Source organism: Carettochelys insculpta, chromosome 1, assembly GCF_033958435.1.
Source record: "Carettochelys insculpta isolate YL-2023 chromosome 1, ASM3395843v1, whole genome shotgun sequence".
Lineage (NCBI taxonomy): Eukaryota > Metazoa > Chordata > Testudines > Carettochelyidae > Carettochelys > Carettochelys insculpta.
The window spans coordinates 67,054,020-67,081,097 of record NC_134137.1 but is presented as its reverse complement, the minus strand read 5'-3'; positions in this window follow the sequence as shown (position 1 = coordinate 67,081,097).

Genomic DNA, 27,078 nt, shown 5'->3' with positions numbered 1-27,078 from the left:
TGAAATCTTTTGGGGATTGTCTTGGTCCTGCCTCAGCACAGGATGCTGGACTAGATGACTGCTTGAGATCCCTTCCAGCCCTTCATGTCTATGATTATATGATGATGATCCTCATCATTATTGGGCTATTGGACCAGGCCAATTTGTTACTTCTCTTGTCTCACACAAAGCCAAAGCTTTTCATTCTACCTCTATTCTCCATTTGGGAAGGCAGAATTATGAGGCATACAGAATACAGTATTTACTCCCTAGTAAGCCACAATGGTCCTTAAGATTTTTCTCCTGACAATTTCCCGAGCTAAATCTTTGCAGTGCTATCGTACTTTCCAGCCTCAGGGGATCTCTAAAGCAACCTACTCCCCTGCACCTCTCTGAAAAACAGTGTGGCTGAAATACATGTCAACATTCCCAAGTCCAAAGATGTGGAACTATGAAAGTATTTTGTGGCGAAGTCTCAAAAAGCTCCAAACAGGAGGAAGAGACTTATGGACCACAGCAATTTGTGAGTCATCATTAATGGTGTCCTTTCTTTATATTTGTCTCTCTTTGTGCTGCACTCCAACGTACTGTGTTGCAATTGAATGTAACAGACCGTGTTGCTGGGATGTAATACAACATGACAGGACAGATGAAACGTAAGAGAAATAATATGGTATATAACAGTGAGTATCCACAGCAGCTGTGACCATTCTGTTGAAAAAAGGTGGGTTGGGAATGCTACGAGCCTGCACATCCATTCTTTTACACCACATTTATGCAGGCTTCACTGAAGTCAGAATTAAATTAGTGTAAACTGAGTGTAATAGGGTGGAGAAATAGACACATTATCTTCCCTGGTATGTGTGACCAAACTTCTAGTGTGAATAGACGTGGATTCTACTTTAACCTTTCCATGGCATTAAAATTTCGTGTCATATGGAAGCAATTTTTAAAAAGTAATAAAAGGAAGAGTGGAATTGGCACTGCTTAAAGTGGGTAGGCTTGCAAGGTATCTCCAGCCTGGCAAAATACATTTGACTGAACCAGGTTGCTGAGGTGTGCATTTGAATAACTGTCTTGCCACGTGCAAGATTTATTTTGGTTAGAATTATGACATGACAGCCCTCCCTTCCATTTTTTATGCGACGCTTTTAACCACTGGGGAATGGCAATCATCTGAGCTCAAGGGTAACCCCATGTATGGCATGATTCAGAGCTCATGTTAAAAGAGACCAAAGAAAATCAAAGCAAGAGCCTGCTAGAATGAAATAAGATTTTTTGCACTGATCACTGCATCGATGTCAAAAGTTGTATTGGTATAATTATTTTAACATGCTTTCATATCTCAACAGCTGTACTGGTTAAAAAACTGTCTAGACTGATTTTTATACTCTGCTCAGATTTTAGGATTTTTTATATGTATATATTTTGCAACTGACCCCACTTTTAAAATCTCTTTGCACAGTCATACCAATGTCAAATGACCTTACTGTATGTAAATGAAGATCATGTTCACTGAGACAAATTTAGCCTTGCTGTAAGTGTCAGTTCTTTGATGTTAATGGATCTATACCCACTTGTATCAGCACTTGAATTTGATGTGTTCTTGGTTCTTTTAATTCTGCATATTTTTATGATTCCACACTGCAACAGATATCACAGATTCTCTGCCAACAACTTCCTCTAGATAACCTTTAGAAAAATGCTTGGAAGCTTCTTGTAAAACTCTTGGGAACAGACTGCTAAAAATTCCCTTTCTTGACCTTTTTGGCCAATTTGCTTACATAGTAGCAAATGGAAAGACTGGTAGCCAGAGCTCAAGAATGAACATGCTCAGGTAAATTTACATAAAGGCGGTCCAAGTTCTGAATGCTTTTTGCATATACAACTGCTTCAGTTCTATGTGTAAGCAGGTTGGAGGCAAAAGCTTTCAGACTTGTTTATACTTGCCAGTGGCCTGGCTTTAGCAGTCAGTGGACAATCACTCAGTACTGCGGTACCTTTAGAAGTGAATTAAGATAAACTGAATTAACAATACTGTAATTCTAAATAACAGTGTCCACTCAGGGTGTATTGCACTTTAACTCAATCAACTTTAAAAGTTCATTCAGGTTAACTTTCGCCTGAGTGTCCCTATGTAGATAAATGCTGATAGTTTGTGGTCAGCTGCTGAACTGGGGCTAATCTCTGGGTGAAGACCAGGTCTGAGGCACTTCAATGCCCAGTAAACATACTGGCTATGTCTACACTAGCACATTATGTCGAAGTAGCCTATTTCGAAGTAAGAACATCGAAATAGGCTACTTTGATGATTATCATCTACACGTCCTCCAGGGCTGGCAACGTCGACATTCAACGTCGAAGTAGCAACGGGGAAAGTTGAAAGGAGCCGCCCTGGAAGGAAATTCAGAGTGTCCACACACACAAGCACCCTCTTTCGAAATGAGGGGCCAGGACAGACCACGGACCGGGTCACAGAGCACACTAGCCCCTCTGGGGCAGCTGAAAGCTGCTCCTTTAAAGGGCCCCTCCCAGACACACCCAGCCTGCACAGCACGAGGTCTGCAGAGCAGTAGCCACTCTCTCGCACACCAAGTCACAGCAGATATGGACGCCCAGCAGCAGCAGGAAGCGGAGGCCCTACAGGTAGTCATCCAGGGGGCAAGCGCCCTGCTAGGTGCTGCCCGGGAGGCTGCCCAGTGGCTCCTGCCAGAGGAGCCCACCTTGGAGGCGGACGGGGATGCCTCTGACCACCGATCTCCCCTCTTCCTCCCTCACCAGCTGCTCCCCCCACCTCTGGAGCTACCCCACCAGCTCCGAGTGGTGGGAGCAGCTTGTCATGCAGGACTGGGATGACGATATGTGGCTCCAGAACTTCCGCATGTGCTGGCAGACCTTTCTCGAGCTCTGCCAGTGGCTCACCCCAGCACTGAGGCACCACGACACCCGGATGTGGCGCGCCCTCCCCGTCGAGAGGAGGGTCGCAATAGCCGTCTGGAAGCTGGCCACTCCAGACAGCTATTGCTCCGTGGGACACCAGTTTGGAGTGGGAAAGGCCACGGTCTGGGTCGTCATCATGGAGGTAAGGAGGCCTGGGCGTGCACCCACTGGGGGGCGAGGGGGGGCTTGGTGGGGGCTTGGGGAGGGAGGGAGGGAGGGGCCGGGTGTGGGGCTGGAAAGGGACGGGTACCAGGGAGGGACGGGCTGGGCAGGTGGGGTACCCAGGGAGGTGTCTGGGAGGGGGGCCTGGGAGAAGGGCCCCGGGGCATCCTGCACAGCCTCACGGGCACCTGTGTTCCCTCCCAACAGGTGGTCCGTGTGCTTAACGCCATGTTGCTCCAGAGGGTCATCCAGCTTGGGGACCTGGACAGAGCCGTCGCCGGATTCGCCTCCATGGGGTTCCCCAACAGCTTCAGGGCCCTGGATGGGACCCACATCCCCATTTGCGCCCCAGACCACAGCAGAGGAAGACACATAAACCACAGGGGCTACCACTCCGTGGTCCTGCAGCCCATGGTGGACAGTCGGGGCCACTTCCAGGACGTGTACGTGAGCTGGCCCGGCTGCACACACGATGCCCGTGTTTTTAGGAACTTGGGCCTGTGCCGCTGGCTAGAGATGGCGACCTACATCCCCCAGAGGGAGATCCTTCTGGGGGACACCACCGTGTCCCTCTGCCTCGTGGCGGACGTGGCCTACCCACTCCAGCCCTGGCTCATGCGCCTGTACACCGGCCATCTCAACACCAGCCAGGAGTGGTTCAATGCCCGCCTGAACCACGCCCACCAGGTGGTGGAGAGAACATTTGGCTGTCTGAAGGGCCGCTGGAGGTGCCTCCTTGCCTGACTGGACGTCAGCCTCCAAAACACCCTCCAGGTTGTGGGTGCGGGCTGCACGCTCCACATCATCGTTGAGAGCAAGGGGGAGGCTTTTATCTTGGGGTGGGCAGTCGACACTGGCATGGGCTTCCCCCAGCCGGCCTCTGCACCCAGATGCCAGGTCCACCATGAGGGGGTATGGGTCCGTGAGGCCCTGTGGGCCCACTTCGATCAGGGAGAACCCTGAGCACCTCCCTGGCCTTCCCCAGAAGACCCCTCCACCACAGCCCACAATGCCCGCACACCGCCCCCAACACCTGCACGCCACCCCCCCAACAAGCACACGCCTCCAGATTTTTGGAAATAAAACCATTTTTTTTTTAAACTGGATAACTTGTGTGAATCAACAAACAAACTGCAACTAATCTACAAAAAGGGGGAGAACTATATACAAAAGGGGGACAACTATATACAAAAAGGGGGCCAACAGCTAAGCCGTCCACCGGCCCCCCATCAGTCCGGGGTGGGGGTAGAGGGGCGCAAGCCCTGGCGGGTACGGCTTGCCAGCCCCCCTTCCCATGTCCGCGGTCCCCGGCGTGGCTAGCTGGGGGCTGGGAGGACTGGCAGGTAGGGCCGGGATGCCTCCGCTGGCCAGTCTTCAGCCCCAGTGGGCTCTGTGGAGCTTGGCGGTGGTGAGGCGGGTGGGGCAGCAGGCGGCGAGGCAGGTGGGGCAGCAGGCGGGGCAGCAGGCGGCGAGGCAGGTGGGGCGGCAGGGAGGGTGGCCCGGGGGGCAGCGGGGGGCAGGAGCCGGGCGACGGCCTCCCGGATTGACCCGGCTATGTCCCTGAAAACCCCCATAAAGTCCTCCCATACCACCCACTGCTGGGTGGACTCCTCCCGCTCAAAACAGAGCCTTTCCTCCGCCACCTCCGTCTGCCGCCGGAGAGCTGCCAGGAGCTGAGGGTCCACCGGGTTCCGGTGGTGGTGGGACTGTCCCGCTGGCCTTGGGGGTGTCTCCAGGCACTGGCGGTGGCTGGCCTCCGGTGGGCTGTCGGGGGCAACAGAGGGTGCCTGGCTGCCTGGGGCATCGGATGCTGCAGCTGGAGAGAGGGAGAGAAGCAGGGGAAGGCTGTTAGTCCAGTGCCCTGGCCCATGGCCCGTTCTCCCCGCCCCCTCTTGGGTGCTGGGTCTCTGTCCCCATCGGTGGGTTTGATGTCCCTGTTGGCTGTCGCCACGGCATTGTCCCCCCGCCCCCGGGGTCAGGACTGAGTTCTGTCCATGGGTACGGGTGCTGACGGGCGCTGATGGCTGTGCAGCCGTCCTGGGACTGTACTGTGTCTGGGCATTCATGGGTTGGGGTCCGCTGGGGTTGTGTGAGGCTCCCGGTCATGGCTGCTGCCCCCGCCCCGTGGCCCATGGGTGTGTGCTCTGTGGGGTGCGTACCTGACCGTCCATTGCCGCGGTTGGGGGAAGCCCGGTGGGCGGATGCCCGGCTGGTGCTCCGGGAGGGCAGGTCAATGAGGAGCCCCCCTCCTCTCTGCTGGACCCCTCCTCTGCTGTCCCCAGGGGGTGCTCCTCAGGTGGGCCCTGGGGTGCGGGGCTGGCCTCCGGTCTGGACTCCAGCTTCAAGGCCTGCTGGGGCTCATCGGCCATGGTGTTAAGGTGGCCGGGGGGGAGGAGGTGTCCCGGGGGCCCAGGATGGCCCTGAGCTCCCTGTAATAGGGACAAGTGGTGGGGGGGGCAGGCCCAGACTGGTTGGCCAAGTCCCGGGCCTGGGCATACCCCTGCCGCAGCTCCTTCACTTTACTCTGGACATGATCTGGAGTGTGGGCGGGGTGACCCCGGGCGGCCAGGCCCTCGGCCAGTCAGGCAAACACTTCTGCATTCTGCCGCTTGCTCCCCATCATGTGGAGCACCTCCTCCTCGCCCCAGAGCCCCAGCAGGTCTCGGAGCTCGGCCTCCAACCAGGAGGAGCCCCACGTCCTTTTGGCCCCCCATCTGGCTGCTGGGGGTGCCTGGGTCCCCTCAGGAGGGGAACCCTGGGGGCGCTCGGGGGGCTGGCTGGAGGCCATGGGGACAGGCAGTGGGGATCGGGGCCTCTGAGAAGCGTGCAGGGCTAGCACATGCCTGTGCTGCTGCCTGTACTCTCTCAGCTTCCTGTCACAGGAAATCCGGGTCGGTGGTGCCTTTAAGGCTGCTGCACGTGGGGACCATAGAGCCCTGCAGGGACTGGACAGAGCGTCTCTCAACCCCTCAGCTGATGGCCGCCATGGAGGACCCCGCAATTTCGAAGTAGCAGGATGCGGATTGTCTACACACACCCTACATCGACGTTGAATGTCGATGTAGTGTGCTATTCCCATATGAGGATGGGAATAGCAGCTTTGATGTCTCGCCGCCTAATGACGATTTCAAAGTCGAAATAGCACCCAGCACGTGTAGATGCGACGGGAGCTATTTCGATGTTGTGCTGGCTACTTCGAAGTAGCCAGCTAGTGTAGACACACCCACTAATGTGGTATTTGTATGCCAATGTGGGTGTGAAAATTCGCTTGGCTCCCTGTCTCACTTTGGTCTGATTTTTTGAACCTTAGTAGGAGCTTTATCTGGATACATGAGTCAATAGATGTTGTACAAGAAATAGGCTGACTAAACTAAGTGTTTTATGAAAATCTAGCTCACAATACTCAAAATGGCCTTTATCTGATGCACCCTCCAGAATGTAAAGTTGTTATATGCAGGAGGTGATTTTCCCATTTAAATCTCTTCTGTGTCATTTTACAATTCCTCTGCCGATTTCTAGGGTAGAAGACTTGAGAAAAAGCATGTGCCTATTATTATGCAGTATTTATGATGTAAAAGAGAGCGTGCTTTGTCAATGTCCATGTCTTCTGTAAGTGGCGAGACTGCAAAAGTATATACTTGACTGAACTCCAAAGTGGCAGAGTCAATGAGTGAACAGCAGATGGGGCTTAAGATTCAAAAGTGTAGAGCACAGGAGGACTTCATCTCTTAAATCTATTATGGATTAAACCATGAGCAGTCATGACTCTCATTTTATTGGCATTCTGTACAGCTGCAGAGCTTAAGGAGGGAGCAACTTAGAAGGAATCAGAAAAGGGCTGGATAACAGAGTTTATGCAGATGAATGTTAATCCAATCTTGTTATTAATGATAATTTCTTCATTGCTAAATCTGCTGTTAGCAGATAGTAGAAATAGAAATGGAGAGAAATCCGTCACTGTACTTGGGGCAATATAGAATGACTAGTTAGGACTGGCCATTTGCAAAATATTCATGACAACAGAAGATATGAATTCCCATTTTCAGCTCCAGGCTGCTTTCCTCCCCACTCATACTTGCTCTCCCCTATCAGGGTCCAGTCCCTGTTCATATACCTAACAGAACTATAGATAAACTAATCTTCCGAGAAAGCTGTTATTGCTCTTGCTCCTCTTGTCTCACTCAGCATGTGGTTCTGTCTTCTAAATATGCCTCTCTACAATGCTGACTTGATTCTGCTGCTTTTTCCAGCTACTGAAATTCTGACTCTTACATATTCTGTCTCTTCAAAACCCCTCTTTGGCTTTCTCTGTCTCAGCTCTGCATTCAGTATTGTCTCCTTTCTGCAGCTAGTCCATTCCACTAATCATTGGCTGTTTTTCCAGCTCAATTTTGCCTTGGCAATGGTACAAAAACCACTTGTCTCCATACAGCAAACATAGAATCATAGAATCCTAGGGCTGGAAGGGACCTCAGGAGGTCATCTAGTCCAGCCCCCTGCCTAAAGCAGGATCAACCCCAACTAAATCATCCCAGCCAGGATTTTGTCAATCTGGGACTTAAAAACCTCTAGGGATGGAGATTCCATCACCTCTGTAGGTAACACGTTCCAGTGCTTCACCACCCTTCTGGTAAAAAAGTTTTTCCTAATGTCCAACCTACACTCCCCCACTGTAACTTCAGACCATTGCTCCTTTTTCTGCCAGTCATCACTACTGGGAACAGTCTCTCTCCATCCTCTTTAGAGCCCCACTTCAGAAAGTCGAAGGCTGCTATCAAATCACCCCTCATTCTTCTCTTCTGCAAACTAAATAACCCCAAATCCCTCAGCCTCTCCTCATAGGTCATGTGCTCCAGCCTCCTAATCATTTTTGTTGCCCTCTGCTGAACTCACACCTCTTTCCTGTGGTCCTTTTATATGTGGACCATTTCAGTCCTGCAGGAGTGCCACCAGACTCCGCAAATCTCTAGGGCTCTTATCTGTCCCTGTCTGGGCCAGCCACTCAGTGGTTACAGTCAGTACTTCAGTGGTGTAATTCTCCCTGTGGACCATGGCACGCCTTACATCTCTCCACCCTGTTCCCTCATGATGGTTAGTAATATCTAGTAGATTTTTAATCACAGTCTGGGGCTGTCTATGGGCAAGAGCTGCTGTTACCTAGAATCCCTACAGTATTATGCACAATAGACCTAACCCTGTCACACCCCCTGAGATCAGGGCTTGTGTGGGAGCCTGTGCAGGGCAGCTCATGGCTGTCTTAGGGCCACAGAGATTTTACCCTGGCTGCCTATGAGGCTTTTATGGCCTCTTTGCACCATCATGAAGGACTCGTAGGAGGGTGAAAAATCTCTTCTGCTGTGGTCAGAGTTAGGAGAAACCATAACAAGCGTGTGTGAGATCATGTTGCCACCTAGTGGCTGATCCTCCACTAATGTATGACTATTCATGTGCTTAAAGCTACACACAGGCTCGAGTACCTCGTTGGACCAGGACCTGAGGGCTCTCTCTTTTAACTCAAGGAGGAGAGGCTGGTGCTTGGGACAGTTGGACCAGTGTCTTCCCAGAGCGTGTGTTTGTTTTATCGAACATCGATGTCTGCTGGCTGCGGCCCATGGGCACGTGACAGGAAGCCCTCTCAGGGCTTTTAGGGTGATTTTTAAAGGAGATGGCGAAGGCCCTTCAGAACATGTAACAGCATTTACCTCGTGTACAGCATCACCTGCTATGCCTGCCAACTACTGTATTTGTGTTTTGGGTTCAGTTAAGGCTCGGAGGGAGGGAACTGCATCCCGTTTCCTGCTAGATACGCCCAGCCTCATTCGACTCTACTCCATTTCATACCAGGTCAGACCTTAAGGGGAATAACAAGATTTGTCAGTGCTGGCTTGTGAGTTAGAGAGTAGTTCTATATTCTGTAGGCTTAGAATCACACACACTTGTCCAGAAACTCTGGGGATAGATAAGTGAGTTTCTTTTTTGCCCTGGGCTTCTTTTTCCCCTAAGTTTATTAACATGATTTTCAATTATTTTTAAGAACCCTGTGAGCAATTTTGTTCTAATTATCTGCACTGCATAGCTGGAAGTTGTTAAATACATAGGTCAGTTTAAGGTCTCCTCTGAAAATAGGTTATGCAGACATGGCGTGTCTTTCAATCATGTCTAGCGTTGTTATTCTTTTTAATTAAAATAATACTTAGTACTTATCTAACAAATTCTTGTCTGGAGTGTCTTTGCAAAAATTAACTGGTTAATTTTCACACACCCATTGTGAGGTGGGCTGGAAATTGCATTTATCTTCAGTGCAACAGTCTACACCCTGGGGTGAAAAGAAGAAAAAGGGGTACAGTACTCTCGGGCTACATCTACACTAGAGAGTTATTTCAAGATAACACGCTAAAGCAATGAGAAAGTCCTGTGGCACCTTAGAGACTAACTGGTATATCAGAGTATAAGCTTTCGGGGGCAAAGACCAGCTTCATCAGGTAACAGCTGTTATCTCAAAATAAGTTTGCTGACATCTACACTGTGCCCACACTATTTCAAAACAGATTTGAAATAGTGGGTGCGTTATTTCAAAACTGATCATCCTTATCAGGCTCGTCTACACCTGCCCCCCCAACTTCAAAGGGGACCTGGTAATCGGGGCGACAGGAGATTACTAATGAAGTGCTGCGGTGAATATGCAGCACTTCATTAGGCTAATTCTTCCCCACCCCCAGGCAACTTCGAAGCATCAAACTTCAAAGTGCTGGCATGCCTGTGGCCACAGGCACTTCCAAGTGCCTGTGCTACTTTGAAGTGCCTTTATGCCTCAAAATTTTGGGGAGAAAAGGCACTTTGAAGTAGTGTGGGCACATCGAAGTGCCCGCGGCTACACACATGCTGGCACTTCGAAGTATGACGCTTCGAAGTTGCCACAGGGGAGAATTAGCAGAACAAAGTGCTGCATAGTCACCTCAGCACTTCATTGGCAATCTCCTGTCGCCCTGATTAACAGGCCCCCCTTGAAGCTGGGGGCAAGTGTAGACCCAGCCATCGCAGGAGGAATAATGCTTATTTCACAATAGATATTTCAGAATAGGTGCTATTTAGGCACGGAATAGTGGTATTTCAAAATAAGCCATAACAGTGCCCAATGGTGCTATTTTGAAATAGGCACCATGTGCCCAGAAATGCATTTTGTGTGTAGCTGTGTTATTTTGAAATAAGATATTTTGACACAGCTGTTTCAAAATGTCTTATTTCAAAATACCTCCGTAGCAGAGCTGTAGCCTGAGTGTTACAGCGGAGGAGTAGGAATGTTATGAGTAACATTGGCATTACTTTTCTCAGGCAGCTACAATGATGTAACAGACAGTGGAGTGGTCCTTTACGCATGCCCCAGCAGTCTCTAGGAAGGAATATCTTAGCAGTAGCAGCTGCCACCACCAACCTATGGGAGCAGGCCAGGGGGGCTGGAATATTTTCAGTAGGGGAGTGTTACGAGAGCTGTTCATCCCAACTGGAAACCCTGTATATAAGGGAAATCACTTCAAACCAGCTGCACCCTAGTTCCAGCACTTACCGAGAGGTCTGTTAAAATTGCCCTGGTTCCTTGCCCTTGGTGGCGCCAGGAGGGTGGGGACAAGTGGCTCCCCTGCCTCCACATACGCACTCTCCCTCAGAATGCCACAGGGTCTGGAGACTTTAGCAGAATTTCTCAGAGGAGATGGCTGGTTAGGGACTATAAAACCTCATGGTTCCGGGTCTAGTACAAATTTAGTCCATAACTAGCAGATGTTCTTGGAGTTGCTCAGGACTAACTGAAGTAATTTTTTTTTTAAATAAGTGGAAAAGGGATCTGCTTTATGCCCATGATGTATTTTTTTAAAAAATGCTGAAAAATGAAGGCTGGAGCGAGGGTTCGGGTTGAGGAGGGTCAGGAGGTGGGTGGCTTAGGACAGAGGTTTAGGAGGTGTAGGGAGCTCAAAGCAGGGAGTGAGGGCTTAGGGCAGGAGGTGGGGGTGCAGAAGTCAAAGCAGGTGAGCCATGCAGGACTCGGGCCAGTGACCTCAGGACAGGGGACTGAGAGGTGTGGGCAGGTTATTATTGGAGCCACCCATGGCAGTGAGGGGGGTGCTGCTCTGGCAGTGGCTCCTCCCAGGGGTCGAGGGCAGTGCTCCCCGGCCCACAGATCCTCTTGGGAGGAGGTTACCTGGGGCTGCACGCTTGTTGGGTGCGGGCTGGAGCTCTGAGCGCTTGCCCCAGCTCCCTGGCCTGCTGTCCTTCCCACCAGCCTGCAGCTGCCTGGGGGGGCTTTGTTTGGGGCAGTGGCTCTGATGTCCTGTAGCCTGTTGGGAGGGGGTGATGCTCTGTAGGTTTGATCCAGCTTCCAGCTGCCCCCCAAGCCTGCAGCCTGTTGGGGGGGGAAGCAGTACTCTGGGGGCTGTCTTTCCTGCAGCAGCCTCTCCCACTGACATGGTCGGCAGGCTGTCTGGGTGGGGCCAGGCTACAGAATGCTGCCCCCTGTAGCTGCCCCCCTGCTGTCTGCAGGAGGTCTAGATGAGGCCTGGGCTCTGGGAGGCTGCCTTCCTCCTATTGCCCCCTCTCCCATGGCCTGCCAACTGTTTGTGGGGGGAAGAGACTTCTATATTTTGTTGTTCTGCATTTTGTATTCCCTCCTTGGTTAGTCTTTAAAGTGCTACTTGACTGCTATTTTTGTTTTCATTGCTTATGAGCAACATTTCCCTTGGAATCAGATTGTCTCCTGCGACTTGTCCACTCCGTCACAACTGCAACATAATGGCTGCATAAGAGCAGCATTTGTAATTTTGTGACATCATATTCTCAGCTTACCTCCAGACAACATTCCCAAAAGTCTCTCATGGAAAGAAAAAATACCAACTACCCAAGACCATCCAACTCTTGGGGCTACTCAAAACCAAGTTGCAGACACGTAGGAGTTGCCCAGAGTGGTTGTATGCAGAAGCAGAAGGATATGCTTTTGATGAAATATGAAGACAAACAGACAAATAGTTGGAATAAGCAGGGGGAATGAAGGAAAACTCTAATATTGTCCAGGCTCTCTTTATGTGGTTCAAACATAAGACGGTATAAGCTGCGTCTACACGTGCACGCTACTTCGAAGTAGCGGCACTAACTTCGAAATAGCGCCCGTCACGTCTACATGCGTCGGGCGCTATTTCGAAGTTAACTTCGACGTTAGGCAGCGAGACGTCGAAGTCGCTAACCTCATGAGGAGATAGGAAGAGCGCCCTACTTCGACGTTCAACATCGAAGTAGGGACAGTGTAGACGAGCCGCGTCCCGCAACGTCGAAATTGACGGGTCCTCCATGGCGGCCATCAGCTGGGGGGTTGAGAGACGCTCTCTCCAGCTCCTCAGCTCACTGGTGGCCGCGTGGAGCGGCCCCTTAAAGGTCCCCTCCCCCGCCCTGACTGCAGGAGGCTGAGGCAACGTGCAGGCTCCTGCCTGCACACGCGGCGGCAAGCCTGCACAGCCCTCAGCCCCTGTCAGCTGCCATGGCTGCCCAGCAGCCCCCCCAGCGCCCCCAGGGGACCCCCCCCAAGGGGAGCCAGGGCAGCCAGGGCAGCCAGAGGACCAAGCAGTCTGGGAAGCGGCATCGGGGCCCCTCTTGGACGGAGGCCGAGATGCGGGACCTGCTGGGGCTCTGGAGCGAGGAGGAGGTGCTCCAGGTAATGGGGAGCAAGAGGCGGAACGTGGATGCGTTCGCTCGGCTGGCCGACGGCCTGGCTGCCTGGGGTCACCCTGCCCGCACTCCGGACCATATCCGGAGTAAGGTGAAGGAGCTGCGGCAGGGTTACGCCCGGGCCCGGGATGTGGCCAGCCGATCTGGGGCCGCCCCCGTCACTTGCCCCTTTTACAGGGAGCTCAGAGACATCCTGGGCTCCCGGCACACCTCCTCCCCTCCGGCCACCCTTGACACCTCGGCTGACGAGCCCGAGCAGGCCCTGCAGCCGGAGTCCGCCCCGGAGGCAAGCCCCGCACCCCGGGGGCCCCCCCCGGAGGCCATCCCCGGGACATTGCGGCAGGAGGAGGAGGAGGAGGAGGAGGGGGGCTCCTCCTCCACCGATTCCAGCCTGCAGATCCTCCTCCTGCCATCCCGGAGCAGCAGCAGGGCCTCCAACCCCCGGGGATCTCCGGACCGTGGGAGCGGACCCACAGGTAGGTACCCCTCTCTGGTGGACACCCCGGGGCTTGAGGGGCGGGGGGAACAGAGATGTGTCCAGGGCCCCCCACACGCTCACATGGCCATGGCCCCAAGGACACCAGGGCCATGGCCCTCACAGCACTGCAGCCATCAGCCCCTGCCCCCCGCCACCCTGCATGACAGTGCCATGCCCCATCCCCGGGCCAGGGGGGAGCGGAACCTCGAGGGGCCCCCGGGTGGAGGGGGTGGGACACCCCGCAGCAGCAGCATGCGATGGAGTGGGGGGAGTGCCAAAGGGAGACTCAGCCTACATATGAGCCACCCGAGCCGAGGAGCTCCCAGGGCCAAAGGAGGATCCTGGCGCTATAGCTGGCAGGTGACACCTCTGCCCTGAACAAACAGGAGGGAGGAGCCGAGCTGGCTTGGAATTGGGGCGGGAAGGCGGGGGCCACAGGTAGAGGCTAGGGGAAGGGAGAGCTGGTAGGCAGCCAGCCAGAGGAGAGGGAAAGCTGCATCCCAGAGGGGCCCCCCTTGGGGTCTTCTCCCCACGACGGGTTGGAAGGACTGTCTCTTCCGACAGCTGGTGCTGTCACTCCTGCCAGAAACTGGCCATCTGTGGCCTAAGAAACCTCTCCTGCTCTCAGACCCTGCGGGGTGAAGTTAGAGTTGCTCCCACCAGGGGACGGGCTGCAGGGCAGGGAGACCCCTGAACCCCATCCATCACAGCAGCATCTCCCGGGGACGGGGACGGGGAACCTGCAGCACAGGGCGGGGGGGACAAAGGCCACGGCTCGGGGCCCACACTAACGCCTGTCTCCATTCTTCTTTCCCCCCTCCTCTCCTGTATCCTGCACCTGCACCATCCGAAGGACCGGAAGAGAGCGCCGGCGAGGCCTCGGTTGTCCCGGAGAGCCCTCCGGGACCCTCGCTCCAGGGCAGCCCCTCGGCCGAGGAACCACCGGCCCCGCGGAGGGCCAGACGGCGGACCCTGCGCCTGCTACCGGCGGCGGCAACGGACCCCCAGCTGCTGGCCATCCTCCGCCGGCAGCTGGAGGTGTCGGAGCAGCACCTCCGGCTGCAGGAGCAGGCGCTGGCCTGGCGCAGAGAGGCATGGGGGGCCTATATGGAGACCATCAACTGGCTGGTTGATTACCTGGCCCCCCATGCCGCGCCGGCCGCGCCACAGCCCGCCATGCCCGCTCCTGCAGCCCCACCACCAGCTGCTCCAGCTGTCGCCGGGCCGTCCGCCGTCGCCCCACCACCTCCTCGCGAGGGCCACCGCGCCGAGGGACCCCTGGAGCCACCCGAGACTCGCCGGCGCCGCTATCTTCCCGTGGAGCCCGCTCCCACCCAGCCGCGCACCAGACTGCAGGCCCGCCGGAGCTCCCGGCCGGGCACGCCCACTGCTGGGCTGTAGGGGCGAGGGGCCCGGGACGTGGCCCCCCCCCTTGTTGGACAGACTTTGGGGACTGGGTGGGTGGTGTTGGTGTTGCCCCTGTTTGCCCCGTCCCCCCCCTGTAAATAGTTCTCCCCGTTCTCCTCCCTGCTTTTTGTTTTTCTTGCTTGATGGCGCACAGTTCTTTGATTTGTTGTTGTAGATTGTTTTATTTGTGCCCATCTTGGTTTTGTTGAATGTTTGTCCCTCCTTTTTGGTTTCTGTTTCACATATATATATTTTTTTATTTAAAAAAAAAAAAAATTCGTTAAGACCAAAAAAACATTTACGTTCACCCACAAGTTTGTGCTGTCATTTCTCCTGGACAAGTGAGGGGGGGGCAGTGGGGTGCTCCATGGTGTGGGCGTTGGGGCAGGAGTGTGGGGGAGGAAGGGGCGGGCAGTAGGGGGCCTGGGCAGAGTTCACCCCGCGGCCTGTTGCTCGAAGTGGGCCTGCAGGGCCTCCCGGACCTGGGTCCCCTCTGGGTCCACCTGCCGACTGGGGGCAGCAGGTGGCTGCACGTGTGCCCTGCCGGCCTCGGCGGCCCAGCCCTGAAGAAAGCTCTCCCCCTTGCTCTCCACGAGGTTGTGCAGGGCGCAGCAGGCACCCACAATCTGGGGGATGTTGTTGGGGCTGGCATCCAGGCGGGTGAGGAGACATCGCCATCGTCCCTTGAGGCGGCCAAATGAGCGCTCCACCACCTGGCGCACACGGTTCAGGCGCTCGTTGAAGCGCTCCTGGCTGGCGGAGAGGTGGCCCGTGTAGGGGCGCATGAGCCACGGCCGGAGGGGATAGGCCGCATCCGCGATGATGCAGAAGGGCATGGTGGTGTCCCCCAGAGGGATCTCCCGCTGGGGGATGTAGGTCCCCGCCTCCAGCCGGCGGCACAGGCCCGAGTTCCGGAAAACCTGGACGTCGTGGGTGCTGCCAGGCCAGCCCACGTAAATGTCCTGGAACTGTCCCCGGCTGTCCACCAAGGCCTGCAGGACGACTGAATGGTAGCCCTTCCGATTGAGGTATCGGCCTCCACTGTGGTGCGGGGCGCGGATGGGGATGTGAGTCCCATCCAGAGCCCCGAAGCAGTTGGGAAGCCCAGGGTGGCAAAGGCAGCGACAGTGGCACGTGGGTCCCCCAGCCTCACGAGCCTCTGCAGGAGCATGGCGTTGATGGCACGCATGACCTGCAGAGAAAGCACATGGGACAGCCCCAATGAGGGGTGAGCAGGGTGTGCATGGCCCTGCCCTGCCCTGGCCCCCCTGCCCTGGCCTGGCCTCCCCCTGTGGGTTCTCTTACCTCCATGAAGACAGCCCCGATGGTGGCCTTTCCGACACCAAACTGCTGCCCCACGGATCGGTAGCTCTCCGGAGTGGCCAGCTTCCAGACAGCGATGCCGACCCGTTTCTCCACAGGGAGGGCACGCCGCATGGCAGTGTCCCGGTGCCTGAGTGCGGGGGTGAGCCACTGGCACAGCTCCAGGAATGTCTGGCGGGTCATCCTGAAGTTCCTGAGCCAGTGGTCGTCGTCCCACTCCCCAAGCACCAGCCGCTCCCACCAGTCAGTGCTGGTGGGGTAGCTCCACAGCCGCCGGCGTGTGAGGCGGGGGGTGGGGCGGGGTGCTGCAGGGGTAGGGGCTGAGCCCTGCTGCCCTGGGGGCATTTCCTTCCCTGGGGCAAGAAGGTGCTCAGCTGCCCCCAACATGGCATGAGCCAGGGCAAGCCCTGCTCCTGCCGGGAGGGCTGGGTGGACCTCTAGCTGCTGCTGCTGCTGCTGCTGCTGCTGCTGGGGGTCCATGACTGCGGCGCTCGGGGTCTGTGTGCCTATATGGCTCCTCAGACCGCGTGCTGTGCAGGCTGAGTGTATGTGGGAGGGGCCCTTTAAGGGAGCGGCTAGCTGTTGCCCCGGAAGCGCTAGTCCGCCCGTTGACCCTGTGTGCAGCTGTGCCTGGCATCCCTATTTCGATGTGTGCTACTTTGACGTGTAGACGTTCCCTCGCTGCGCCTATTTCGATGTCGGGCTGAGCAACGTCGAAGTTGAACATCGACGTTGCCGGCCCTGGAGGACGTGTAGACGTTATTCATCGAAATAGCCTATTTCGATGTTGGGTGCACGTGTAGACGTAGCCATAGAGAACATTCAATCAAGCAAAAAAACCCTTCGGTTTGCTGCTTCCCCTGAATGCAAGGATTTTAAAGAAAGTGATTGTTGGTTCACCAGATGGAAGACACACATGAATGTTGCCTGCAGAGGAAGGACACGATGAAAAACAGTTGGCAGGCACACCAGCAATTCAACAGCCATAGTATGAAAAAAGTCCTACATTCTTGGAATGTATTCCCTGACTGACATCTGCAACGCTGATGGAACAGAACTTTATCTGAAAGGACTTGGTGACAGAGGACCTACAGGGGAAAACACTAGGGCCAACAGCTTTGCTCTGTGCCCTGGGAAGGGGTGAGGCTTTGGGAGGAAGAGGCGGGGCTAGGGGCAGCCAGCCCTCAGAGCTGCCCAGACAGCGATGCATCCTCCTGCCTCAACCCTTGGTGCTGCCTGAAGCCCACTGTGAAGCACTCTGGTAGCCATTTAAAGAGCCCGGGGCTCTGGCCATCTGCTCTGCGGCAGCAGTTGGGAGCTTTGGGCTCTTCTGTACCACTGGGCCCCAGGGCAGTTCCCTCCTTTGTCTTCCCTTCCCCTCCCCATCAGTGGGCCTGGAGAAAAATGAAAATCTAGAAGGATGGAAAGCTTCCAAGGACAGGGTAACTGCTTATCTGTGACAACATGGATGGGAGTGGCAAATGCCTGATGTTTATGAGGGGGAAGTCAAAATGACCCAGAAGCTTCCCGAAGGATTTCAGGAAACTTCTCTCCAGCTACGTCAGTTCAATGCATGCCTGGAGGACATGTTAGGTTTTCATCAACCAGCTAAAAATGTGGGATTGTTGGTTTCACTTACAGCTTCTTAAGAGATGTCTCTGTCTGGATAACTGCTCTGCACATCCCAAGGGACTGGGTCTGACTAGCATTCACCTCAAATTTTTACCACCTTACAGTATATCTTAGATACAACTTATGGATCAAGGTGTAATTAACAACATGAAGGGATGTTACAGATCAAAAATTGCAAGCCGTATTATTACTCTTGATGCAGACCTCAAAAACTGATGTTCTGACAGCCCCTGAAAACTATATGTTCACTCAGTTGTGTTTGTCTTGTTGAGGTATGACAAGATACAAAGCTGATGACAATTTCCAACTCTTTCAGGAAAGGTACATTAGTAATTGCACCAGTGCCAGATGTTCAAGACAAGGAAACACAAGAGTTTCATAATCCCCTGACCGATGTTTCAGTCCACATGGGAAACGAGCTGCTGAGGATGAGGATTTCCTCATGTGTGGAGAGTTAATCAATGAGAAATTACTGAGTGCAGCCACAAGGCCAGAGAAATGAGCACATGTTGATGAAACATATCATAATCAAGAAGATAATCAAGAGAGTGAGGATGATTTGGATGAAGTTCCACCTCCAACAGTCAGCTGTTGAAAACTTTGAATACATTTTGCCATGTCTCATAGCTGGATTTGGTGGCCAAGTCCACAGGTCTCTTTTGGGAACAACAAGAAGTCTTGTGGCACCTTATAGACTAACAGCTATGATGCATCTGACAAAGCGGGTCTTTGCCCATGGAAGCTTATGCTCCAAAATATCTGTTAGTCTATAAGGTGGCACAAGACTTCTTGTTGTTCTCAAAGCTACAGACTAACACGGCTACCTCTCTGATACTTGTCTCTTGTGGGACACTGCATCACATCTTGAAAACAAAAGTTGAGTGAGAAGAAGCAGAATGAATTAACAGAATTCTTTTATGCAAAATGAGTGAATTTATCCATTCTTCATTAATTTACAAGTTGACAATGACTGTTTAAATAGAATTCACTTTGATGTGGATGATTGCTTGTATTTAGGTTATTACAGCATTATGATTATTTTTGCTTGGCAGACTGTTCTTATCCAGGGCTATTTACAATGCCTACAAAGTTAAGTGTGAATACAAAAATTGTTTGCAAGTAAGAGCAAGAGGCTGTGTTTGTTGTCATGGTTCACATTTGGTTGTTCTTCAAACATAAAAATAACACTAGGCACTTTTAGAACATTAGCTCAACTAATACCATGTTTCTTGTACAATGTGGTAGTAATCTACAAATGAAGAAGAGACCACATGTTTAAAATGTACAGTACATATAATAATGTAATACTGCAGCAACAATAATATACATACATGACATTGCTATTATTATAAATTGGTAGCATGTACTGTAACTATTTTACATATCAGAAAAAAGCCAGCTCCTTTTGGTCAGACAACAGTGTCCATAACACAGCAGTTCCCAAACTTTTCCAGACAGGGACCCATTTTGACAATTCAGGAAGACTTGGTGACCCAAGGCAATTCAAAGACAGTGGGTGTGGGAGTGTAGAAGGGAGGGCAGTGCTATAACTAGTTAATTTGGTGCATGAGGCAAGAATATAAAATTGCTCCCCATCATGTTTCCATAGTTATAGTAGTTAGTTCATAGAAAAGGGGAACCTATATTAATAATAATAAAACAATACCACTATGTTTATTATTATTTTATTATAATTGATCTGAGTTGTGGTGGGAGAAAGACCCTGATCCTCAAACTGCTCCCCTGACCCACCGCTCCCCCAGCTTAAACCCCACACTCAGAGGCTGGAGGGAGGTCACACTCGGGGGCTGAAGGGGCTGGGGGAGTCACTCAGAGGGTGGGGGGTTAGGGGCTATGGGATTCACACTTGGGCTGGTGGGGAGTCACACTCGGTCTGGGAGGCTGGGGATGCGGGGGATTGACATTCAGGGGCTGGGGTAATATTCAGGGGCTGGGTGGCTGGAGGTCATACTCAGAGCCTGGGGGAATCATACTCAGGCAAGGGGGACTGGGCAGGTCACACTCAGGGGCTAGGGGGAGATACAAACAAAAATGAAAACTGACAAATCAGCTACACAGAACAGAAGGGGGCAAAAGGGGGAAGGGAGGAGTGGGGTTGAAAATTACTTACTGCAAAAAAGTCTATTAAGTGACTTGCCTGGGATGGCTACAAATATCAAAAGGTGGAGAAGTTGTCTTTGTAATGCGTAATTGCTTCTCTGCTGATAGAGAGAGCTGCTGGATGTGGCAGCATTAAGGAGCTGCAAATGGCTTCTTTAAAAGCCACATGCAGCTCAGAGCTGCTGGAGACCCATAACAAATCTAATCATGACCCATGTTTGGGTCCCGACCCATAGACTGGGAATCCCAACAGCATCAGCCACTTAGGAACAACGTAACAAAAGAGCACAGATAAGTTTCTACTAACAAATATATAAAAAGGAGACAGATAAAAGTGTCTCAAATATGACTAGCTTTAGCCAATAAGAGTCAATTATTCGACTTCTCCATCAGCGGCCCAGGTGTTTGTGTAGCCCTTTGCAGTTATAAGACAGGGATTCTTTGCAAGCTAGGCATGCTCCTAAATGGCTCCATCCATTCTGTGCAAAATGACTGATTTTTCAGGAGCAATTCTAGTGTTCCTGTGTAATTGCATATTCCTGTGCAAAGTCCGTGTATAACGCTGCCATTCTGATTTTTGGAAAGGTTCTGGAGCATTGGCTCATGGTACAGACACCAGACTCGAGGCTGTTTCAGAGCATGCTGTCAGATCTCCCTAGCACTGCAAGGGAGTGCTAACCCAAGTCAACCATCATGTATACTGCTTATATTCCAGTGCTTCACAGCATTGCACACTGGAGTTCCCAGGTGTTAATCTGAATTCCTTGGGAACCAGCATGTCTTCTATTTTATCACAGCCATGGCTTCACTACAATGCTGATTCCCCTGCTTCCTATTTAAAAGAAAACCTCCAACAATTACAGTGTAACTCCAAACATGACCTATACCTTGTTTCTGAACACATTACAGTAAACTCTGTCTTAACTGGCATTCTATCAACCGGAACTCTCAAATCACCAGCATTTTAACCATAAGTAAATTTTGGTTACGTTTTCCATAAGTACTGTATAGTGACAGTAAATATGATTCAACACAGCAAATACAGTATGGCTACATTTACACTAGAAGCATCTGTCGACTGTGGTCTGTCAACATGAACTCTGTTGCTAGGGTGCACCCACACACAAAAGCAGATAGCCAGAACTATCCACCCACTGTCAACAGAATGGCTGACCAGAAGCTCTGCAAACAGGGCGGCCCAGTAAACCGGAAACCCTCTCTGCCAAGAGAAGAGCCCACACTGCACTTCTGTCAACAGAACTCCTTTGATAGAAGGGCTGGTCCTCAAACTTTGGAGGGATAATGCTGTCTAGACAAACGCAGAGTTCTTTTGAGACTGTCGACAGAATGTTTTATAGCTGGGTCTAAACAGAGCTGCTTTCCTGGCAGCTCCATGCTAACGAGCAGCCTCACCGTTGCGAATGGCTGTTCATTAGCATGGTCCCATGGCTCATTAGTATAGCCATGAGAGATCACGCTTTAGGTAGAGGCGGGTGCCAACAGTACAGAGGCCGTGTGGATGTGCCCCTGCTGGCAAAAAGCCCCTCTGTCACTGGCCCCAAGGGAATTTGCTAAACAGTGAGTAAAGTAGAAATGAGTATCACTAACACAGGATAGGGCATACATTGAGTTGCTGATGGGATGAAAGATAAAGATAAGGGGCCTGCAACAGAGGGGCTTTTAGCCAGCAGGGCCACGTCCACACGGCCTCTTTACTGCCAGCGCCCGCCTCTGCCAAGAGCCAGCTCTGGCGCGGCTGTGCTAATGAGCTGCCATTTGCAATTGTGAGGCTGCTCATTAGCATGGAGCTGCTGGGAGGGTGGCTCTATATAGACCATGGTTTCCCAAACGGGGCATGGGGGGGGCGGTGAGGTGACCCAGTCCCCTCCCATCATTTGCCCTACCTAAAGAAAGAGCCGGCCTTTGCTTTCAGCTCCTCCCATTTTACATGGGCGACCGGGCGCAGCTGTTATAAAAAGCAGGCACCTGGCAAAGATCCATATGGAGCTAGATGCCTCCTGCAAAGGTGAGTGAGTGTGGGTTGGGGAGGGATGGGGGAGGAGGATGGAGTGGGGGGGGGGCTGGTGGTGCCTGGCTTTGGGGGAGGGCTGAGGAGGGGCTCAGGTGGGGGGGCGTGGGCGGCTAGCTTGCAGGGTTTGCGGGGCTTGGATGGCTGCCCTGGAGTCACAGGGCTTGAGTGGCTGGCTGGCCCCAGCAGTGAAGGCAGCTAAGGTGGCTGGCCCACGGCTGGGGCAACTGGTGGGTGGGCAGCTGACCATGGCAGCGCAGGGCTCCGGCGGCTGGTGAGTGGGTGGGTAGCTGGCCCTGGCAGCTGTCAGGTAGGCGGGTGGGTGGCTGGCCCCAGCAGCTGGGTGGGCAGGTGGCTCAGGCCTCAGGTGGGTGGCAGCTGGCACAGGCAGCTGGCCAGCTGGGGTTGCACCAGGCACCCTCCAGGGGCCAATAAAAACTATTTGTGCTTATTTTTAATTTTTGTGCTTGTTTTAAATTACAAAATTGAATTTTTAGTTAAGCGGGAGGGGGAGCTGGATGATGGTAAAGAAGAGGTGGGGGGCGTGAGGGTTTCTGAAAAACAAAAGGGGGGTGTGATGCTGAAAAGTTTGGGAACCACTGGTGTAGACCCAGCCTGTGTGCGCAGATGCTACTTGAGTTATGTCAATGGAAGGCACCTTCTGTTGACAAAACCCCCTAGTGTAGACACAGCCTATAAATTTAGTGTACAACTCTATTGCTGTTGGTAAATAAAGTACTCTGCATACCTTTTTGTTTGTTTCTTAATATCAATCTTGTTTTTTCTTTAGTGTTATGCATTGCTAGGTATACCTCTCTACTATCCTGAAAGGTAGAATATCCAGCAACCTCCCGGTCCCAGGGCTGCCAAATACGAAAGTTTACTGTAGCTTTCCCTCTTCCTTCACATTTCCTATGGAACTGAACACCCCTGTTTTCCTCGTACCAATGGCATCTGACAGTGAAAGCCACACACTGACTCTTGCGGACAAGGACTATAAACCCGTCAATTTGCAGATGCTCCCTCATCATCCTGAGACCGCCCATGAAATAGTCAGAGTAAAAGACTTCCACTGCCCACTCCCACAAAGAAGAGGGTGCTGCAGAGATTAACAATTTGTTATTGTAGCTAGCAAAGAGAGTGTTCGGTGCTCCAATCAGTGCTTTTAACCTACATGGCTACAGAGTACAAAAAACCTATATAGTCTCTCTGGGCTAGCAGCACAGAAATAAATATCTCCAGGAAATGAAAACAAGACCACTGTGTTTTTAAATTTTTTAACAATAGATTTGTTCTCCAAACACGTCAGTCCCACTGTATCGTCCTTGTAAAGATTAATACACAGCTAAACCATTACATTATCTTCCTTCCCATCAGCGACTCAATGTATGCCCCAGCCCGTGTTAGTGATACTGATTTCTACTTTACTCACCGTTTAGCAAATTCAGTGTGACATGGGAAAATAGAACATGCTTGACTGTTTCCTGTCTAGTGAATAATTGAACATTGAAGCTTAATACTTCAACTGCATGGAAAAAAATCTTCAAAATTGTCCTCTTCTTGTGAACTGCAGAAACAGGCTCCCTCACCGGTGGTGTATTGACAGGCAAAATAGTCATGACAAGTGCTCCACATAACCAGCAGTTTAACATTTGATTGGCTAACACTGTTTCCATCATAACAATACAACAAAAGTCAGTCAATAAAAATGGCAATAATAATGACGCCATTTAAAGCAAACAAAGGACTAAGTTTGCGCAAGGTGTCCAAGGGAGGCCTATTTCATTACCTGCACTAGCTGATCCATCTCCTTCCAGGTAAAAGGATGTTGAAAGTTTTCTTTAGGAAATTAAAAGGCTATTTTTCAACTAAAAATAATAGAGGTTGAACTGCTGTAGTCTGGCACCATCAGGACCTGACTGGTGCCAAACAAGAGAGCTTGTTAGACCACAAGAGCTCAATATTATCTAGCACTTCACCAACATTTCCACTGTTTACTGGGCTCTTAGAAGTCATTAGGGGTAAATTACAACTAAATAACAGCACAGAACACTGAGAGCCAGGACTGGTAGCTGTAAACAATCTTCATGGGAGCACAGGAAACTTGGCTACACCCATAAGTGGTCATTCAGCTAACTAAAGTCATGCTGGATTATGGATGTTGCCAACCAAGAGAGTCCCAGATAAGAAAAGGTTCAAACTGTACTGCAAAAAATCTAATCACTAGTGAACAGGCAGGCTACGTCTACACTAGCCAAAAACTTCGAAATGGCCATGCAAATGGCCTTTTTGAAGTTTACTAATGAAGCACTGAAATACTTATTTAGCACCTCATTAGCTTGCAGGCAGCCACGGCACTTGGAAATTGACGTGGCTCACTGCCGCGCAGCTTGTCCAGACGGGGCTTCTTTTCAAAAAGACCCCGGCTACTTTGAAATCCCCTTATTCCTATGAGCAGATGGGAATAAGGGGACTTTGAAGTAGCCAGGTTCCTTTTAAAAAGGAGCCCCATCGGGACTAGCCGCATCAATTTTGAAGTGCCGTGGCTGCCTGCAATGCTAATGAGGTGCTGAATATGTATTTCAGCGCTTCATTAGTAAACTTCAAAATGGCCATTTGCATGGCCATTTCGAAGTTTTTGGCTAGTGTAGACACGGCCGAAGAATGTTAAATAGATCACCCTAGAAGTGGTGGTTAGCATTAAATAAACTCTGAATTCCCCACCCCACTCCCTCAATCAGGTTTCCCCCCACCCCCGGCTTCTTGTCAGTAGTACTGTTGACTTGACTAGATCAAAGAACATCAGGATATCTAGCTGCAGATCCAATTCAGCATTCGTTGAAGATAATGGACAGATTTCTAAATACTTCAATGGTTATTCGATCCAGTCCCAAAATAGGAACTCTAACAACAAACCAGCAACTTAATAGACCCACTAAAGCTAAAAAAATATTACAGGAAAAATACTGAAATACTTGCTAATGATTCATAGCAGCACAATTTGGCCTTTCTAAGTAAAGTGGGGACATTTTTATTATTTCACCTTTAAGACCTAATATACAATACAATTTTTAATCATGGCAGCTGTGCAGCATATCTAAATTTACAGTTAACTGTAGCTTTCATTGAAGTGTACCCCTGCTGCCATCCCAGTGACTCTGAAAAAAGAAAACATTCTCATTCAATACGGAAAAAGCAAAAGGTGGATGCAGAATAAGTGAGCCGCACATTAAACTGCATTTTATATTCTATGGAGTATTTAAAGTAATTTATTTTCTTCTACCATCTAATTGGTTGCTTTGGAATCAAATAGAAAAGCTGAGAAAAAGAAACATAGTGATGGTTATAGAATAGATTTGATGTTTCATTGGTGGGTTCAGCTGAGGTTAGTGAAGCACCCGCTTAAACTGCATTAAGAACCGAGCATTTCAAAGAATCCCACACGAAGGGAGAGACTTCAGTGATATGGTTACACATTGTTGGTCATTTGAAATTCAGAGAGCCCTGAAAGGAAAAATAAGAGGGACACATTTTAGATAACTGTCTTCTACGAAACAAAAGAATTCTGGACACGCTGCAGCTGTTGAAGCAGCCAGGGGCCGAGTCTTTCTAGTGTTACCATGAAATATTTCATGAAAAGAAAAATCATGAAATACCAATGCAGCATGAGGACTGCCATAGATGACATTTTATTTCATTTCAGGATACCTAGGGAGAGGAATGTACTAGACCCCACAACTGTGCATTTCTGTTCCTATTCATCCAGAACAGAAGCGCCATGCACAGCAGTTTATTCTTTATGGCTTGATTTCTTGTGTCCAACCAGCCAATCAGAATCCTAAAGAAAGTACAAGGGTTGTTCTAGAACAAACACTGAACTTGTGTTATATGAACTTTTGCTCTATTTTTCATCGAAGATCAATGAATACTTGAAACAAAGTACTTCTTTGGCTCTTAACTAAACCCAATTGGATAGTAAAACCTGATAAGCAAATTCCTATGATTATGGTATTTTTTCTTACTACGACTGAGTAAGTAATAAACCCCTCAAGACAAACTTTTACAGCCCAAAACTATGGATCTTACCATGCATTTGGCATTTTTGAAAAATACTAGAGTGAGGAACACTTGCACCTCTAATCTGGCTATCCTGGGAAGTAGGGTATGCTGGAGAATAGAATCTCAAGGCCTTGGAGGGTACTGTGGAGACTGGGTGTGAGGAGGATGGGGTTGGACACTGCTCCCTGGGGCACACAGGGCTCCACGCCCAGGCACTGCCCTCACCCACCCCCTGCTGCGGCTATGGGAATGGTGGGGAAAAGCCTCACAGAAGCATGTCACTGTGTTGCTGTTCCCCCAGCTTGGGAGAAGGGAGAGCAGCAGTTTTATATAGCCACTTTCTCCTCTACCTTGCCAGGGTCTGAACTACAAGCATTCCTGGATCATGGACATTCAGCTTAGGGAGTACTCGCATGTTGTCCATCTCACAGAATAAAAATTTCATAAATGAAGCTTCACTTAAATACCGCTCTTTGGGCAACACAACTGCCATAGTTATTGGTATTTCTCAAAGAGCAAATGAGAGCGAATGAGCCCTACAGAGACTTGGATGGGGGACTCCATGTAAATACAGTAGACCCCTTTTTTCTCTGAAGGCCTTGAGGGAATGCAGAGTTTCACCTCCTCCATGTAGCCAGTAAATGGCCAATTGCCATAATTTTATAAGCTACCGACCTGCTGAAAGATGATGCTTTCCACTAACTCAATAAAGCCAGACAGTCTGAAAGCTGACTAAATAGCATTTGTTCCTGCTCAATGGCAGGAAATTGGAGTAAAATCTTGACCCCATGGAAACCGCTGGGAATCTTGCCATTGACTTTATGGACCAGGATTTCATCCCTGTAGTGCAACCTGCTTCTGCAGTTCTGATGGGCCTTTTGGAAATTTACTTCCCCCATCCTGTTGAACAGGTTACCAGAGAAAATTTTGTCACTGTTCTCTGTATTTAGGAGCTTAGGACACAGCAAAGTGAAAGCCCAGATCTTAAGGATATAATTTCTGTGTTTTGCTTTGAAACCATGAAGCATGTTGTTTACTGGTGCTGTACATTGATTTTCTGAAAGCTCTCCCTAAATGCATTTTTGTAGCCATTTTGTTCTCAGTGGCCATAGCACATTAAAAAAGGACATTCGTTGAAACACATTGTGATCTCTCCTGGGGACTTTGTTTTCCTTGTTTTTTCTTGCTTCTTCAACCTAAAAAAGGGAATTTTGGACTGAAAGTGCATTGACCTGTGTGT